This window comes from Cervus elaphus, chromosome 21 (genome assembly GCF_910594005.1).
Source record: "Cervus elaphus chromosome 21, mCerEla1.1, whole genome shotgun sequence".
Classification (NCBI taxonomy): Eukaryota; Metazoa; Chordata; class Mammalia; order Artiodactyla; family Cervidae; genus Cervus; species Cervus elaphus.
Genome location: NC_057835.1, coordinates 50,074,342 through 50,089,955, shown reverse-complemented (window position 1 = coordinate 50,089,955; position 15,614 = coordinate 50,074,342). Strand labels below are relative to the sequence as shown.

At 37.6% G+C, this 15,614-nt stretch overlaps 1 protein-coding gene, 1 long non-coding RNA gene and 1 pseudogene across 3 annotated transcripts in view; 2 read left to right on the top strand and 1 right to left on the bottom strand.

The window, feature by feature from the left end:
- The window catches only part of EIF3H (eukaryotic translation initiation factor 3 subunit H), a 95,079-nt gene that overhangs the window by 68,247 nt on the left and 11,218 nt on the right, over positions 1-15,614 (bottom strand). The window lies entirely within an intron of this gene.
- LOC122679064 lies at positions 6,439-13,246 on the top strand. Its single transcript, XR_006336327.1, has 3 exons — positions 6,439-6,567; positions 7,391-7,394; positions 13,206-13,246. It is a non-coding gene; the product is annotated as an uncharacterized LOC122679064 (long non-coding RNA).
- LOC122679063 lies at positions 13,826-14,768 on the top strand (annotated as a pseudogene). Its single transcript, XR_006336326.1, has one exon. The product of XR_006336326.1 is annotated as a ferritin heavy chain-like (transcript).

Genomic DNA, 15,614 nt, shown 5'->3' with positions numbered 1-15,614 from the left:
AGTTAAGACTTATTCTTTATATCTTGACCCCCTAATTTAAAACTACTTATGACCCTGTGCCGGCCAGGTTACTTTATCCTATATATCAGCGGGTAACCGAAGAGTCTTCTATAAATTACACCCTAAGGGACAGAAACAAACTGACCAGCAGAATCTGAAATTACCAAATTCTTCTATACCTCCCTAACACTGTCATATTCTGGGTTTAAATGCTTATTAAATAACTTCCTTGATGTGACCTACACAACCAGTATTGTTCTTGGAATAAGTCAGCAGTCTCTAGAACCATCTCCTAGCTTTCTGAAGTTTGCATCTTCTCAGGATGGGCAAACCTTAGCAAAGAATCCCAACTTGCAGGACAGTAAACAGATGTCCTATCTGCTGAAAATACCTGAGAGGAATAAATTTTTTTTCCTTACTACCATTTATTATTCAGTGTGGGCAATCTGAAAAAGCAAAACAGACTATCTGTAATCTACAAAGAACAAAATACTGTTTCTTTAAGTGTCTGGCATTTAAAAAAAAAATGAAAACCTAACTTTGTCCAGAGGCTAAGAGCAACAAAGAACGGAACTTCCATGACAGAAAATATATTTTATTATTTATTTATTTATTATTTATTTATTATAAAATACAGAAAGTATTTTATAAGATAAAATATAAATAACAATCTAAAATATACAAATAAATTATACTAGAAGTCAATCAACTTAAACTTTTAGTTAGTTAATAACAAGCATGATCAGTAAAATCTTCCATCCTTCCTAGAAAGGAACATTTAACAGAATCTCTAATCAAAATCACATCAAAAACTTTCAGTTCCACATCAGGGAACAATTAAACCTGGCCAAAATAAAGATTATGCTTTCTGATGAATTGGGGTAATTTTCTATCAAATATGATGTCTACAAAAACTGGTTACTATAGAAAAACTTGAAAGCCCTGCAGAGAATCACAAGAATTCTACAATTGTCATTTTCTTTCATTCACTCATAATTGGTTCACCCAGATACTTCAGTGATTTCCACAGGCCAGTTATACCTCTGCCAGGCCCTATGAATATGAAACCAAATCAAATACATAAGGTCTTTACTTTCATGGGACTTTTAAGAACACCAGTTCTCAAATTTTTTAGTCAAAGGGCCCTTTTAACACTCAAAAATTATTGTGGAACTCAAAGAACTTTTACATTGATATTTCATACTGAAATTCAAACCAAAAAAATGTTCAAAATACCTTATTCACTTTAAAAAATGCATCCCACACTAACTTAAATTACCACATTTTTCACACTTCCATAAAACATTTACCTTTTCAAAAAGAAATTTTAATCAGGATAGAAGAATGACACTGTTCATAGTTTTGTAAATTCTATTAATGTCTACTTTAATAAAAGACAACTGGATTCTCATATCTGCTTCTGCATTCAATGTTTTATACAACACATAACGGAGGATCTGAAAACCTCCATTAGACATTCATGAAAGAATGAGAGTAAAAAAGATGAAAAATGTTTACTTATTATTACAAAAATAGTTTAAACCTCAGAGAGTGCTGGGGGTTCACACTTTAAGAACCACTATTTAAAAAAAAAAAAAAAAAAGAACCACTATTTTAAAATGAAAATTAAGAAAGTTAACGTGCTTATAGATTGTTTAAAGCACTATGAAAATAACAGAGAAATGTGCTGTTAAGCTGGGGTGATCTGGTAAAGGCCTCTCTCAGATGACACCTCAGTCGAGGGCTGATGAACAAGCACTCAGTCCTGTGAAGACCTGAGTGAAGAGAGTATGCACCAATTATGATGTTAAATACTAGTTTCAAAGAATACTAAGATTTGCTTCTCATAAAATATACAAGTTGTATTTTAAGAGTAAAAAAGGGCCTAAAGATGGATGAACAGCAAGGCAGCAGGAATACACTCCCAGGCTTCTGCTAAAAGCACTGATATGTCAGTAAGAAACCCAATCTGCCGGCAGACACAGATACTACTACATAAGTCAAGACTAACAATTTCACATCGTTTTTGTTGATGAATTATTAAACAATATATTAATAAAATCCTTTCAGAAAAGGTTTGCCATGACTTTTATAATCAGCAATATTTCTAATGACAGTGTCAAGGTTATTTTACTTGGTAAACATATGTCTATGAAGTTACCACCCAAGATTCCTCTAATGAAAGTGGCAATTTGAAGTTCAGAGTTAAGAAGTAATTTAAGAACTGTCTCTGGAACTTTCAGGCCTATGAAGTACCTCAACCTTCTCTATCCTGTGTGCAGGTAGAAATGTTAAATAAACTGTGTTTCTGAAATGCTTAACTAGCCAGCCAAGCTAGAAGAGAGAACTTACAAACCAGAGCATTAACTCTCTGAGTTAATAGAGCAATATCTATAGGTACATCACACTTAGCCACAATCCCCAAGAGCAAGGAGCTAGGCTGCAGCCCAGTCTCAGTCCTGGGTCAGCAAATGGGGTGTTGGCCTTGTTTGACTCAGAAAAGTAAAAACTGAGATCTTTCCAAAAAGCTAGAGCTCCCTGAAAATTGTTGGTGGAAAGAGAGAAAACAGTAACTGCGGTATCTAAGCTGAAACTCCAATACTTTGGCCACCCGATATGAAGAGCTGACTCATTTGAAAAGACCCTGATGCTGGGAAAGATTGAGGGCAGGAGGAGAAGGGGATGACAGAGGATGAGATGGTTGGATGGCATCACCGACTCAATGGACATGGGTTTGGGTGAACTCCAGGAGTTGGTGATGGACAGGGAGGCCTGGCGTGCTGCAGTTCATGGGGTCACAAAGAGTTGGACACGACTGAGTGACTGAACTGAACATTAAATATAAACTTACTACATGACCCAAATTCTGACTGCTCAGAATTCACCCAAGAAGAACAAAAAATATTCACACAAAGACACACATGCTCACGAATGTTCCAGCAGCACTATTCATAATAGCCAAAACCTGAAGGCAACCCAAAGGTCTACTAAACACAGATGGATAAACAACTACAGTTAGCATATCCATTCTGTGGAATACTACTCAGCAATACAAAGGAACAAAGGATCAATACAACAACAGGTGATCTCAAAAAACATTACATGAGTGTTAAGAAGTCAACAAAACATTACTACTGGGTTGGCCCTAAAGTTCATTAACATCTCACAGAAAAACTCAAATGAATTTTTGGCCAACCCAATACTATATGACTTCCTTTATATGGAACTCTAGAAAAGGTAAAACCACAGCTGATAAGTGGTTGCCTTGGGGCCAAGGTGAGTGGGAAGATACTGAGAGCAAAGGGGCATGAATAATTGTATAACTGTGGTGCCCACAATACAATCTATTTACAACTATTAATACTAAAGTTCATCAAACTTTACATTTAAAAGAGTGGGTTTGGACTTCCCTGGTGACACAGTGAACAGGAATCTGACTGCCAATGCAGGGGACACGGGTTCAATCCCTGGTCCAGGAGGATTTCACATGCCGGGGAGCAACTAAGCCCATGGACCACAACTAATGAGCCCACGTGCCACAACCAGTGCTGTCTGCTCACCCAGAGCCTGTGCTCCACAACGAGAGAAGCCACCACAATGAGAAGCCCGCACGCTGCAAGCAAGAGCAGCCCCTGTTCACCACGTCTAGAGAAGGCCTGCACACAGCAACAAAGACCCAGCAAAGCCACAAATAAATACATAAACAGTAATTTAAAATGAGTGAGTCTGATCAAGTAAAATAACACCTTAACTTTAAAAAACTGGACATACTTTTACAAAGTCTATTTGATGAAGAAACAATTTGTATGTATCCACTCCAAATTTTATTCTTAATTTCAGAGTTCAAAGATCCCAAGGAAGGTCCAAGAAATTAGATTAAGAACCACTGCTACATTCTGACTTATATATACACATATAAAATATATGTTCAAGTTTATAATAAGTCTAAATAATCAAAATAAATCTGTATTATTTTAGAAGCCAAGTATAATATTTAGACATTTTCCTTTAAAGTATTTTAGAATTTAATAAGATTAATTAGGTAATTAATATGTAATTTCAGTTACCCAGAAAAATCTGTTTAGGAAAAACTAACTCACCAGAAATTGGATGCTTAAATGTTTACAAATATGCACACACATCTCATCAAAAAAAAAGACATCTAAAATCCACACTATCCAAAATTCTACATTAACAAGTATACTTCTCCAAGTGCATAAACCCTAAAAGCAAACATTCAAACCTGAAGGTTGCAAATAACTAAAAGAGATCTAAGAAGTTCTTAAAATCATATGCAATATTTTGTGTGTATGTACTTAAGGGCATGTTCTTGGAAAAAAGATCTATGGCATTTGCCAGATTCCCAAAGGCCCAAGACACACCAAAAGTTAGAAAGAGTATTAAAAATTAGGTAGTACTAAAAATGTATTATATATATGCAGTTATGCATTTATGTTTATACAAACAAGAACAGTGTGGAAGGACATACCTTTTATGAACCTTTGTATTATTTATTTAGTTCTAATTACTTACTTAGTACTAAGTATGTATTTGTTTTTAATTCAGAAAACACCAAATAAAGAAAAAATTAAGGGAAAAGATTTTAATCTATAGTAATCATTGCAATTTACTGCATGGAGTTGCACAAAGAACAAACTAATTTAATTTCCTTTTTTGACAGTGCTACTGAGTTGATGGAATGATATGGACATAAGATATGTCTTGATTTTAATATGTTCTTTAGGGTACATTAAAAAATATATGAACTGAATGACGCATGGTTAAGTGGCTTTGAAAAAAGGAAAAATCCACACACTATAAGCCTGAGCACCTGCTGACTTTAAATTCTAATCTCTTGCTAATACAGTTACTCTTCAACTCAATTCACAGATGTCGCTGCACATACATATACAAATTACCAGAAAATACCCATATGTACATACTATCAAGGTGAAAGAGGTAACTTCTAGATATATAGACCAGCTTTCAACAAGCAGAGAGATCTGTTTAAGAGAAGTCTGACCTAAGCCAATTATAAATCAGCAAAATATCAATTCAAACTTTGCACAAATTTATTGCAATAAATCTTCCCTAGGAAAACCAGTAGGTTTCCCACTGTCTTTGTAATACACATAAAAAGGACCTGCTGAAAGCCCAGTTTAAATGATTTGGGACCAAACTAGTTTCAAATTGTTAGAACTACACCATCGATCGTTTTTAACCTTCCTTTACAAAACTGAGTTCATAAAGAAAGCTCACAGGTTGCAACCCGTGTTGTGCACCTAGAGTAAACAGTGAATCTACTTGTTCATCCTGTTAAAACAGTTCACAGACCAAGAAACGCTGACATTAAAATGGTTTACCATGAAACCTAATTATAAAAAGTAAATCTAGTGATATTTAGCGATTACAGTATTATTGAGATGCTGGTTATAGGAAGATGCTATTATATAAAATAGGTATAAAGGCAGCAAATTTATAACCGTGCTTCTCAAACTACAAGTAGCGAAGAATTCATTTTCCTCCAGTCCACCACAGACCAAAATTTCAGTCAAAGAATAAAAATTACTTACTAGAAAGCGAAAAAAAAAAAAAATTAACAGACATAAGAGAATGTAAGCCCAGGGATCAGAAGCCTGGCTACATAGCGATATTAAACTGCTGTCAAAGTTTCTAAAGACCGAGTCTCAATCCCATGCTTATCTCAGGGAGACCAGGCACAGACAGGTCAGGGACCACACCTCACACTTCCAACAGCACTGGTTTACAGACCCTGTAATATTAGGCAGGTACAGTTCTCTTCCAACTTCAGGAGTGGAACATTCAGAGTTTATAACCAAACACTTCTTAATTTATGTCACTGACAATGAAGTCCCTCAAAATATACCAGCACCTCAACAGATGTGAGCTCTAAACTGTGTAGCTATCAAATCCATAGCTTTCCCCAACCCTTGCTTGCTACCGAAGCAGACAGGCAGCCGCTGGGTTCTGACCACTACTCTTAGTTTTGATTCTACTCCGAACACTGTATTTTTTAAGAAAGGTAAAAAACAAAAAAAACTCATTTCAGCAGCAGCAGAAGCCCACTTTGAATCACATGCTCTGTAAAGACAGAGTTAAGACAGTGAATTATTACTAAGTAAGCCCAGCTGAAGCCCCAACATGCAAACCTTGATCTTCTGTCTTCCACTTATTGTAACTCTAGAACTAATCTTTATTTTTGTGGGGAAAAAAATAATGCTCAAGTGAGAGAGAAAACTTAAGTAAAAGCTTAAAACTTAATTCTTGTATGTACACACAAATGTGAGTTCTGGTCTGTCCAAAATGAAAATCACACAGCACAGCTGAATCTGAGCACCAGAATTCAAAATTAAGTCTGAGTGCCAGGTCTGGAGCCACAGGCAGGCTGTCTTATCACTTGTCTTATTACCTGGGCTCCCCTGATAGCTCAGATGGTAAAGAATCCACCTGCAATGCAGGAGACCCTGGTTGATTCCTGGGTCGGGAAGATCCCCTGGAGAAGGGAAAGGCTACCCACTCCAGTATTTCGGCCTAGAGAATTACATGGTATGGAGTCAAAAAAGTCAGACATGACTGAGCGACTTTCACTTTCATTTATCACCTATCTCCTGTGAAGATAAATGAGTCATTCAGTACCTATCTCACAGCATCCTTTGTCCAGCTGCTAAGTTGTGTCTGACTCTGAGACCCCATGAACTGCATGCAGCAAGCCAGGCTTCCCTGTCCTTCACTATCTCCCGGAGTTTGTTCAAACTCATGTCCATTAAGTTGGTGATGCTGTCCAACCATTTCATCCTCTGTTGCCCCCTTCTCCTCCCACACTCAAATCTTTCCCAGCATCAGGGTCTTTTCCAATGAGTCGGCTCTTTGCATCAGGCGACCAAAGTACTGGAGCTTCAGCTCCAGCATCAGTCCTTCCAGTGAATGTTCAATGTTGATTTCCTTTAGGATTGACTGGTTTGATCTCTCTGCATCTTTATGAGGACCAAAAAATCATTCAGCCAAAATACCTAGCACACTGTGTCTACTAAAGCTCAATAAATGCTAGCTACTGTTACAACCACTATTATTACAATAAATATTTCAACCAATCTCATTCATTCATCCATTCATCTATCCCACAAATATTTAGTGAGTGACTAGAATATGACAAATATCCCCATGGTGCTTATACCTGTCTCCTCAGAATGTTTGGTCTATTTCCTAGAGATCTTTTTCAGCCTTATAAGAAACAAATATGACTTATGAAAAATCAGCCACCCGACACCAAACTTCCATTTTGTGTTAAGACTTATAATGCACTTGTACCTAGAGCTTTATTTTTTGTTGTTTGTTATTCAGTCATATCCAACTCTTGTGTGATCCCAAGGACTGTCGCCTGACAAGCTCCTTTGTCCAAGGATACCTGGAACCATCTCTTATAATAATCAATACCACAGGGTTTCAGGACAAGATGATTTTTTTTAATCTGCATTAAAAAGTCAATGGTCTGATTAAACTGATTTATTCAAAATACTGCGTGTATGTGTATGTGTACGGACAGATGTTAAGTTTCTTTAAAAACATCATTATCCCTGCTAAAAATACATACTAGATCCACTACTAGAGTTTCTTAAAAGTTTGAAACAAAAAGGCAAAATCCAAACTGTTCCAGTTGCTGGCCAGACAGAAGAGGTCAGACAGGATGCATGATTCTTAGCTGGCTTTATTCCAGTTGTGTAGATTCTGGGAGGTAAGGTCCACAGCCTGAATTTCTCACATCAATCACCGTCAAAGAACAACTATCACAGTAAAAGAATTTAAGTCTCAGAGAAACTGTAATGCCACAGAATCTCCCCTTAGCATATTCGGTAAAGTCAATATCTAGACTTTCATTTAATTCTGGCTTCTCTCACTGACTGATCTGTGAACTTGGCAGTTTTCTTATTTGGTTAAGCCTGGATCATTTTTTTCTAGCACTGAACAAAGAAGGTAGTTACTGCCAAAATGTAAATTCAAAAAGCAGAAAGCAGCATTAGTCTTAAATTTAACACATTTTATGGCTCAAGTGGGATGGGGTTCTATTTCATAAAGGGCTGAGTCAAATAATAAATAGGATTTAAATCACTGCTGTTAAGTTTTGATGTGAAATTCAAGTAACTTCAGTAAGGAAAAAAAAAAGATATTTTGCTCCTGACACATATGGGATTCATTACAATACACTTAATCAATATCATTTCTATAATACTGCAGTTGAAAAAACACATTTTGTAATTATTCTCTTGTATCAACGTTCACTGATGGCCCACAGTTTTAAAGTTAAATCAACTAATAACTGTTGGGCAAAGGGGAAGGACAATGCACCCTCAGGAAAGTCAACGGAACAGCTCTGCTATCATAAAACCAGTCACGAGAAAGTACAATGATGCAACTGAACATACAAATGTATAATTTCAATTAAACGTCAACTGATAAGGAAGTTTAACTTACAACATTAAGTTTTTACTCTACTAACTCAATACATATAACCAATCAGCAAATTTCCCCACATACAGCTAGAAGATAATTTTCCTTTTACTTTAAAGGCTTAGATGGAACAAAATTTACTCTCATAGAAAACAAAAAAAAATTTCCAAGTTCTTATAAGCTGTCTGCTTCCTAATATAGTTTAATTTTATTATATTCAGAAGCATGAACCACTGCTTAATCAGCAAGCCTTAAGGTGATTTTTAGGTGTTTCTATTACAGTTTATTTCTGCTTCCTTAAAAGGATGCAATATTTGCTAAAATAGGTCTAGAAAGAAACATTAAAAAAGAATAAATAGGATTTCCCTTAGGAAGAGGGCGGTTGAAGACAGAGATGAAAGTGACCATTTCTTTTCACTACCTATTCTTTTTTGCCTTTTGATTTGTGAACCATGCATACCCAGCAAAATGGTTGTTTAATGAAATAGATTTAATATATTAAAAACACTTCAATTTTCCAGCATAAGAAGTATACCACAATAACCCCAGGAGGTGATTATTCATGCTTTTTATCCTCAAGAGGTCCTTCAGAACAAAACTGAAGATGATGCATTTCTGTACAAAATGTAAAAGGGATTTTCTTCTATCCCAAAGAAAAAGATGCTAGTCTTGTTTTAAAGGTTACCCTTAAACCAAACTTGAAAGCAGTATACCTACACGTCCTCGTTTGAAGGCTGTAAACAAAAGATAAAGAGTACCTTCAAAGTCAAGCTGTAAAGTTTTGCTTTTATTTTGTGTAATGAGTCTTTTCCAAAGGTCTTTTGCTACTAAGTAAGTGATCTTAAGAGAATCCAAGAGAAACTCTACAGGACAAAGATGACACCAGAAGACTGGGTGACCTGGGCAAACATGTGAGTGTTATCACTATCAGACAGGAAATATTTACTGAAATGATGAATCACACTGTAACAAGCATACTAACAGGCATATTTAATTTTAAAAAGAAAGATTAAGAAATCATAACTTTCCATTGGCAATGGTGCCAAGCAACAGCACTTGATACCCTGTAAGTGGGAAGGCACCTGAACTACACAATTCTAGAGAGCAGTTTGGCAACATGCTTAATATGCTTAAAAATATGCACAACCTTCTTTAACTCGTTAACTTCAATGATAGGTATTTATTAAATATCTATTTATTTTTATAGGTATTTTATTTTATCCAATTTATTAAAGCATTGGAAAAATAGACAAATGTTAAATTACAGACTCTCAATGGTGTAACAACCCTCAAGTTATGAGCTTATAAACTAATTACCTTTGTGTTTTTTATATTTCTCCAGATTTTTATAATGAATGTATGTGTTTTTTGTTTTCTAAAACATCTAATTTTAGGAATTATTGCTATCCCATATATACAACAAACATCTGCTACTTATATCAAATGAAAACTAGTTGAGACAAGGATAGAAGGTAACGATATTGAGGAAAAAAAGTTTCATATTAATCATCAGGATACAATGAATGCCTACAGCATTTAGGTACTTGAGAGAAAAATAAACCTTAAAATTTTATGTCAAAATACAGTTAATATTCAGACTCAAAGAGTGAAAAAGCTTTAAACTTTTATTAAGTTAATACTCAGTTACCACTATTTTGCTGAGTTCTTTTTTTTTTCCTTGTATGCTTGGGCTTGGTACCAAAATCAATAAACTCCAGAATATGACGCTGGCATATACCAGTACCACTTTAGCCCTTTCAGTTTTGATGAAACAAGTAGTTTTCATCAAATAGGTGGCTTTGTAAATTATACTATACTTTGCTATCAAGTCTAATCTTTACAGGAGATAACCATTTTATAGAATGATCTTGTACAAACAGTAGTTTGCTGAGGAAAAAAATAAAGCTATTCTCAATTAAAAAAAAAAAAAAAAAAAAAAAAATAAAGCTATTCTCTCTTTATTTTCCCATGTCGAGCCAAATGAAATAATATTCAAGTACCACAATTTATTTTTTCTCTTTTATTTTCACTTTACACAATTTAATTCACTGATTTTAATTGGAGTATAATTACAAAAATATTGTGATGGATTTTGTCATACATCAATATGAATCAGCCACAAGTATACTTGATAAGTGAAAGTAAAGTCGCTCAGTCGTGTCCGACTCTTTGCGACCCCATGGATTGTAGCCTAAGACGTTCCTCCATCCACAGAATTTTCCAAGCAAGAATATTGGAGTGGGTTGCCATTTCCTTCTCCAGGGGATCTTCTCGATCCAGGGATTGAACCTGGGTCTCCCGCATTGCAAGCAGATGCTTTTACCGTCTGAGCCAATATGATATTTTACAACAAAATTATTAATTACCCAGAGAAAAGCAAATGCAACCAAGTTTTCATGTAAGTGCCAAAATCAGAAACTTTTATCTAAAAGACTATCTAAAGTCAGCTTGGTAAGGTAAGAGAATCTGACCACAAAAAATAAGAACCGACAAACACCCTCTTCAAAGCCTAATGCTTTATAGAGGCTTCTCTTCCCAACGTTGGAGCTAAAGGCCCAAAAAAGTGTTGCCAAGGCTGAAAATAGCTGGATAAACTTGTGAAATCCTGTACGTTAAGATGGGAACTTCTAATTGTAACAGAGTTGGTTGAAGCCAAAGGTGACAAGAGAACAAAAGATAAGAAACCAGTAGTCCACAACAAATGCTAAAGGATCTTCTCTAGGTGGGAAACACGCACACACATACAAAAAGACCTACACAAACAAACCCAAAACGATTAATAAAATCATAATAGGAATATGCAGCTGCTGCTGCTGCTGCTTAGGCGCTTCAGTCGTGTCCAACTCTGTGCAACCCCACAGACGACAGCCCACCAGGCTCCTCTGTCCCTGGGATTCTCCAGGCAAGAATACTGGAGTGGGTTGCCATTTCCTTCTCCAGTGCATGCATGCCTGCTAAGTCGCTTCAGTCATGTCCAACTCTGTGCGACCCTGTGGACAGCAGCCCACCAGGCTCCTCTGTCCACAGGATTCTCCAGGAAGGAGTACAGGAGTGGGTTGCTATTTCCTTCTCCAATAGCAGGAATATACATTATGATAACTACCTTAAGTGTAAATGGGTTAAACTATTCCAACCAAAAGGCACAGACTGAATGAATGGATACAAAAACAAGACTCATATACATGCTGTTTACAAGAGACCCACTTCAGGCCTAGGGACACATACAGACTCAAAGTAGGGGGATGGAAAAAGATAATTCACGCAAATGGAAATCAAAAGAAAGCTGGAATAGCATTACTCATGTCAGACAAAACAGACTTTAAAACAAAGACTATTACAAGAGACAAGGAAAGACACTACATGATGATTAAAAGATCAATCCAAGAAGATAAAACAACTATAAATATTGATGTACCCAACACAGGAGCACCTCAATACAAAAGGCAAAAGCTAGTAACAGCCATAAAAGGGTAAATCAACAGTAACACCTTAACACTGGGAGATTTTAACACTCCACTCATACCAAAGGATACAACTGCACTCATCTCACACACTAGCAAAGTAATGATCAAAATCTTCCAAGCCAGGCTTCAACAGTACATGAACTGTGAACTTCCAGATATTCAAGCTAGATTTAGAAAAGGCAGAGGAACCAGAGATCAAATTCCCAACATCTGTTGGATCTTTGAAAAAGCAAGAGAGTTCCAGAAAAACATCTACTACTGCTTTACTGACTACGCCAAAGCCTTTAACTGTGTGGATCACAACAAACTGGGGAAATTCTTAAAGAGACAGGAATACCAGATCACCTGACCTGTCCCCTGAGAAATCTGTATGCAAGTCAAGAAGCAACAGCTAGAACTGGACATGGAACAACAGACTGGTTCCAAATTAGGAAAGAAGTATGTCAAGGCTGTATACTGTCACCCTGCTTATTTAGGTTATATGAAGAGTACATCATGAGAAATGCTGGGCTAGATGAAGCACAAGCTGGGATCAAGATTGCGGGGAGAAATATCAATAACCTCAGATATGCAGATGACACCACCCTTGTAGCAGAAAGTGAAGAAGAACTAAAGAGCCTCTTGATGAAAGAGGAGAGTGAAAAAGTTGGCTTAAAGTTCAACATTCAGAAAACGAAGATCATGGCATCCAATCCCATCACTTCATGGAAAATAGATGGGAAAACAGTGGAAACAGTGACAGACTATTTTCTTGGGCTCCAAAATCACTGCAGATGGTGACTGCAGCCATGAGATTAAAAGATGCTTGCTTCTTGGAAGGAGAGTTATGACCAACCTAGACAGCATATTAAAAAGCAGAGACATTACTTTGCCAACAAAGGTCAGTCTAGTCAAAGCTATGGTTTTTCCAGTAGTCACATTTGGATGTGAGAGTTGGATTATAAAGAAAGCTGAGCATTGAAGAATTGATGCTTTTGAACTGTGGTGTTGGAGAAGACTCTTGAGAGTCCCTTGGACTGCAAGGAGATCCAACCAGTCAATCCTAAAGGAAATTAGCCCTGAATATTCATTGGAAGGACTGATGCTGAAGCTAAAACTTCAATACTTTGGCCATCTGATGCGAAGAACTGACTCACTAGAAAAGACCCTGATGCTGGGAAAGATTGAAGGCGGAAGAAGAGGACGAGAGAGGATGAGATGGTTGGATGGCATCATCGACTCAATGGACATGAGTTTGAATAAGCTCCAGGAGTCAGTGATGGACCGGGAAGCCAGGCATGCTGCAGTCCATGGGGTCACAAAGAGTTGGACATGACTGAGTGACTGAACTGAACTGATACCAATGGATAGATTATTCAGGAAGAAATAATAGGGAAACACAAGCTTTAAAAGACACATTAGACTTACACTTAAGACTTACAATAGACTTACAATTAAGATACACTTAATTGATGTTTAAAGGACATTCCATCTGAAAGCAGCAAAATACACTTTCTTCTCAAGGGCACATGGAACATTCTCCAGGACAGATCCCATCTTGGGTCACAAATCAAGTAAATTTAAGAAATTTAAGAAATTTAAGAAATTTGAGAAAATTTAAGTAAATTTAAGAATTTAAATTTAAGAAAATTGAAATCATATTGGGAATCTTTTTTGACCACCCTGCTATGAGATTAGAAACCAATTACAGGGAAAAACAAACATAAAAATCACAAACACATGGAGGTTAAATGATATGCTACTAAATCCACTCCAGGATTCTTGTCTGGAGAATCCCATGGACAGAAGAGCCTGGCAGGCTACAGTCCACGGGGTCGCAAAGAGTCAGACACGACTAAGCGACTAACACACACACACACACAACCCCGAGATCACTGAAGAAATCAAAAGAGGAAATGTAAAAAAGCCTGGAAACACAGTCTTCGCGGAGAGTCGCCACGGTTTCCTGCTTCAACAGTGCTTGAACGGAACCCGGCTGCTCGTCCCCCCCCCCAGCCCCGGCAGGCTACTCAGAGCCAGCCCTCGTCCCCACTTGACAACACCCTCCGACCGGCCCAAGGTCCCCGCCGCCGCTCCAGCGCAGCGCAGCCGTCGCCGCCGCCGCCACCGCCCCGTCTCGTCCGCCCGCCATGACGAGCGCATCCCCCTCGCAGGAGCGCCAGAACCACCACCAGGCCTCGGAGGCCGCCATCAACCGCCAGATCAACCTGGAGCTCTACGCTTCCTATGTGTACCTGTCCATGTCCTGCTATTTTGATCGCGATGATGTGGCTTTGAAGAACTTTGCCAAGTACTTTCTTCACCAATCTCATGAGGAGAGGGAACATGCTGAGAGACTAATGAAGCTGCAGAACCAGCGAGGAGGCCGAATCTTCCTTCAGGATATCAAGAAACCAGACCGTGATGACTGGGAGAATGGGCTGAATGCAATGGAATGTGCGCTGTGCTTGGAAAGAAGTGTGAATCAATCACTACTGGAACTGCACAAACTGGCCACTGAAAAAAATGATCCCCATCTGTGTGATTTCATTGAGACTCATTACCTGAATGAGCAGGGGGAAGCCATCAAAGAACTGGGTGACCACGTAACCAACCTGCGCAAGATGGGGGCCCCCCTGGATCTGGCATGGCAGAGTACCTCTTTGACAAGCACACCCTGGGACACAGTGAGAGCTAAGCCTCAGGCTGGCTTCCCACAGCCACAGGGGTGACTCCTCTGGTCACCAAGGCGGTGCATGCATATTTGGGTTACCTTCACCTTTTCTATAAGTTGTAACAAAACATCTACTTAAGTTCTTTCTTTAGTACCATTCCTTCAAATAAAGTAATTTGGTACCCTCCCCCCCCCCCAAAAAAAAAGCCTGGAAACAAATGACCAAAAAGACACAACGAACCAAAACCTACGGGATGCAGCTAAAGCAGTTCCAAAAAGAAAGTTTATGTAATAGCAATACAAGAAACAAGAAAAGTCTCAAATAAACAATCCAACCTTACACCTAAAGCAACTAGAGAAAGAACAAATAAAACTTAAAGTTAGAGGAATGAGAGAAACCATAAAGATCGGAGCAGAAATAAATGAAATAGAAACAAAGAAGACAATAGCAAAGATCAGTGAAACTAAAAGCTGGTTCTTTGAGAAGATGACCAAAATTGATAAACCTTTAGTCAGACTCATCAAGAAAAAAAGGGAGATGACTGAAATCAGTAAAATTAGAAGTGAAAAAGGAAAAGTTACGACTGAAATACAAAGGATCCTAAGAGACTAATCCATGTGAACAACCTAGAAAATATGGACCAATTCTTAGAAAGGTACAATCTTCCAAGACCGAACCAGGAAGAAATATAAAATCTGAGCAGATCAATCACAAGTAATAAAACTAAAACTGATTAAAATTTTCCAACGAACAAATGTCCAGGACCAGAAGACTTCACAGGCAAAGTCTATCAAATATTTAGAGAAGAGCTAACACCCACCTTTCTCAAACTCTTCCAAAAAACTGCAGAGGGGGAGAAACATTCCCAAGCTCATTCTAGGAGGCCACCATCACCCTGATACCAAAACCAGACAAAGACATCACAAAAAAAGAAAATTATAGGCCAATATTACTGATAAACATAGACACAAAAATCCTCAACAAAATACTAGAAAACAGAATCCAACAACACATTAAAAGGATCATACAC